This window comes from Apium graveolens, chromosome 3 (assembly GCF_009905375.1).
Source record: "Apium graveolens cultivar Ventura chromosome 3, ASM990537v1, whole genome shotgun sequence".
NCBI lineage: Eukaryota > Viridiplantae > Streptophyta > Magnoliopsida > Apiales > Apiaceae > Apium > Apium graveolens.
Genome location: NC_133649.1, coordinates 184,679,818 through 184,684,752, shown reverse-complemented (window position 1 = coordinate 184,684,752; position 4,935 = coordinate 184,679,818).

The following is a 4,935-nucleotide window of genomic DNA, read 5'->3' as shown; positions in this document are numbered from 1 at the left end:
CCAGAAAGTTTTTAAATACTTGTGTTTGAATTACTTTGTGTTTGAATACATCAATACTTTCATTCCGCACTTTTGTAAATTCAAACACTATTCTGTATATTTGTTAGAGAAGTTCTTAATATCAAGAAGAAACCAAGAATTACATTCAACCCCCTTCTGTAATTCAACTGTTATATTGTCTGGGATTAACAATTTTTATCAGAGCAAGCTCTTGACACATTAAGAGTTTAAAGATCAAAACAATTAACAAGATGAGCATGAAGGATATTGGAGTAAAGATTTCGTACTTGGATAAAGACAATTATCACCATTGGAAGGTGAAAATGCACCTGCATCTTCTCTCTCAAGATGAAAGTTATGTTGATTGCATTGAGAAAGGCCCTCATGTTCCCAGAAAAGCTGCTATAGATAGTGAAGGAGCTGTAGGCAATGAGCAAACTATTCCAAAGCCACAAGCAAAATGGACAGATGAAGATATTGAGAAAATATATAAAGATAATAAGGCTATGAACATTTTGTTCAATGGTCTTGATGGAGATATGAAAGAGATGTGTCTTAAGTCCAATCATGTATGAGGATTTAGGAATAACTTTTATGTAATCTGTTTTGATTTCATTGATATTAATAAAAGACTTATTTTGTTTTTATTACGGGCTCTATCTATTTTAAGTGTTTAAATAAGATATACCACAGTTTAGAGTAAAACTTTTTATGGGCTATGATGAGATCATAATAATGAGACCTAAAAGATGATAATTCTAAACTTAAATAGTTCCTGGTCGTAGGATTACTAACTGGTAATTAATAATACGCAAAGATCGGTACATACTATGTTTGCTTCATTATGAAGGATGTCTGTTCTCATAGACATTTGTGTGGTGACACTATAGCTAGTATGTAGGTGCTTATTATAGAATAAGTTCACTGAACATGACTCACACACCTGAATAACTGATGGAGTTCACTCACGTGTCAGCAGTTGTTCACATAGTGATAGTTGTACAAGTATCCTTAGACTTGAGGTCATCATAGTCATCTTGTGTACACTAAACTATGATTTGGTTTAGTTCTTAGTCTCCAGGGACAATTATAAGGGCTCTACTAGGTATAGGAATTTGTACACGAAGATAGTGTATGATCAATAAAGGATCTACCCCTTCCAGTGAAGGAAGAGAATGTTCAATGCTGATCCACTTATGCTAGTTCAGGAATCTCTAGCCAGAGTGAATGAAATTAGAAAGGAGTTTCTAATTTACATTAAATAGAACTAAGCATAGTGAATGGGAAAGCAAATTATTAAATAAGATAGGCTTGACACAAGTTCCATGCTTTGTATTTAATCGTGACATTGCACGGTAGAAGGAATTGATTGTACGGTAACTACTCACTGAATAGGTTCTTGGTGTTCTAAGCAGTGAATTCGTATTATCCGGATAGTCGCGATATACTGAGAAGTATCCCTCATGATGTAGAATAAATATGATTAATTTATTAATTAATCGTATTTAATGAATTAGAGAATTTATATAAATAATGATAAAATAGTTTTATTATTATTTATTTCTACTACCGGCTTAATATTGAACCTACAGGGTCACACCATAAAAGAGAATGATTTAATGGTGGAGGAATTAATTAATAATGGCTAGTAATTATTTATTTATGAAATAAATAATTAATTAGAAAATTCAATAATTGATTAAATGAGATTTAATTAATTTTAAATTAATTAAGAAAAGTTCTTAATATTATTAATTTAGAATTTAATTTTGGAAATTAAATCAAGTGAGAGAATTATTTCTAAAGTGTTTAGAAAAAGGATTAATAATTAGAAGGTGTTTTAATTATTAGTTAATAGGTTAATAAGAATAAAGGGTTAATATAATAGTATAATGTTTATACTATTATAAACCCTTATTTATCCTAAACCTAAAAAATTTCTAAACCCTAATTCTCTCCACCTCTTACTCCTCCATTACATCGATTTTTTGGTGGATACCGGTGGAGTGCTTCACACTTGAGGAGCAGCTGCTAAGGATCTCCGCTCGTGGTTCTTGGATCGCTTTTAAAGGTTAGAAATGATCCGTCGATTTAAATCATGATCTGTATGCGTATTATATGGATTTTATATCAAGAAAAATGTTTTACCATGCTTCTGTGATAGATAAAATCCTACAATGGTATTAGAGTATAGGTTGTATGCATATAGATCTGTGATAAAAATTTCAGAATTTTATGTGCTTGTATGAATTAATTATGATTTTTACAAGTTATATCATGGATGAATTATGACTGATCAGAAATTGTTTCTCAGAATTATTTTGACTATAGATCTGGGTTCTACAAATATTGTAGATCGTCTGGGTATTTTTTTCATAATTTTATGATGAATGGATTAATTATTATGAATTTTTGAAGTTATTTTAATTAAAATTCGTAATAAAATATATGTATATATATAATCTGTTGTATATATATATTATGTATTTTGCTGGTTATTAAAGAAGAGCACAGATGGTGATGGAGGCACGGCCTCCGATAAAGTGTAAAGGCGGCGACGGCGACTGTTTAAACAGGGGGGAGGACCGCGCGTCTGGCATGCGCGCGTGGGGCTCACGCGCTCGTGTGTCACGCGCGGCGTGTGTCAGACACGCGCGGGTCAACGGTCAGAACTGTGCTGACGTTATCAGATGACGTCATACTGACGTCAGCTTAGGTTTTGGGGCGCGTGTGCGCGTGGGGCGCGTGGAAGACAGTCAGACACGCGCCTGACAGCGCGTGTGCGCGTGGCGGCGCGTGGCTTACCTTCTCGGGGTCCGTGTGGGCGCGTGGTTGGTCAGAATGGGGCATACTTGGTGCCGTTGGATTCATCTTTTCGAGACACATCTAATGGTATATTATTTTGTATTTTCTGAAATTGTTTCGGACTGTTTATAGCTAACAGATGTGTTTTAAAGCATGTTTTTAACTGTTTTAATTACTTTTAAATGCCTCATGTGATACATACAGATGTATATTGCTTAGACTAATGTGCTACATGATTTAACATGCCTACCTTTACATTTATTCATACTAATATATATGATATATGCCTATGTTTACCATTGGATGATAGATTTAGGTGAACTTAATTAACATAAGGCGTTTGTTAGACAATCTAGTATAGTGAAATTGTTTCATGACCTTAATATAAATATTATAAATACGATCATGAGATTCTTGTGTTTATGAAACTCGTAATTGAATATGAATTTTCAATAGTGAGAGAAAGGATGATTCCGTCAACAACAGATTTCTATCTGTAAGAAAGGGTTATTAAGTGACGCCTCTTGACAATGCTCCACCCGATCTGGGAATCATCTGATTATCGATTATTGATTTGAAATATTTAATTTAAAAGGAAGAATCTCTTTATAATATGATTATGATTGTAACGTAATATAATCCCTCTAAAATTAAATAATATCAAGTAGTAATTGGCCAATGACACAGCGGGCTTGTGTTGGTCATAGCCTTCCAACATGATAGAAAGTGGTTCTTATTTTTAAATCATTGTCGTTTCGTGCTACAGCCGAGGGCTTTGATTTCGAAATAAGAAATACTTGTCTATTACATAGAGATGTGTACATTGAATTAGAATCTAAAGGTCGTTACGTGCTACAACCGTGGGCCGTTGGAGACTGATTCAATTATACGAAATGTTGGGTTAGACTTGACTTAGGATATTGAGTTTGTCGTGCTATAGCCGTGACTCAATTATTCAAGAGGCTAAAGTTATATTAGGGAATAACATAAGATGTAATTGACAGGAGTTGTATGCCTATTGAACATCACATGACGTTTCGTGCTACAGTCGAGGTTGTGTGATGGAATGTAGGATCCCTATTCCCACTAGCATTATGAATGCTTAATTTTCACTTAGGGGTTGTATAAATTAGATAAACTAGTGGGAGCCACTTATGAATAAAGACCCGATTCATATAGTGTTTTGAAATGAAATTGAATATTTGCTAAGTGTTGTTATGTGTTTATCATTTACAGATTTACTATATTCATCATGTCTTCTGCACTATCACTCCGGAGCATACTAGATGCTCACAAGTTGACTGGTCCTAATTTAGATGTTTACTTTCACTGTAACAAGGTGGGCACTGGAAGAGGAACTGCAAGGTTTACCTTGCAGAATTGAAGAAGGAGAAGGGTAGTGAGACTACCGCTTCTGATTCAGGCATATTCATGATCGAAGTTAATATGTCACTAGGTCAAATTTCTAATTGGGTATTAGATACAGCCTGTGGTTCTCATATTTGCAATTCGTTGCAAGGACTAAAGGGAAGTAGGACTCTTGAAAAAGATGAGGTGATTCTACGTATGGGTAATGGAGCAAGGGTTGCGGCCATATATGTAGGATCATTTAGTTTACATATGCCTACGGGCAAGGCTATTATTTTGAATAATTGTTATTACGTTCCCTCTATTGTGAGGAATATTGTTTCTATTCCTATGTTGGATTTGGATGGTTTTTCATTTATTATTAAGAATAATGAATGTTCTATTCTTAGAGATAATGTTCTTTATGGACGTGGTATTTTAAATAATGGTCTGTATGTATGTGACGTAGAGCATGATTTACTTCAGATTGAACAAACTAACAAAAGAAAACGAGATGATGAAAATTTGACCTATTTATGCCACTGTAGGCTAGGTCATATTAGTGAAAATAGACTGCGGACATTGCATAAGGAAGGGTTACTTGACCCCTTTGATTTTGAATCATATCCTACATGCGAGTCTTGTCTATTGGGTAAAATGACCAAATCTCCATTTAGTGGACATGGATAGAGGGCTGCAGATTTGCTAGGATTGGTACACACAGATGTATGTGGACCAATGTCTACGCAAGCCATGGGTGGATTTTCATACTTTATTACCTTC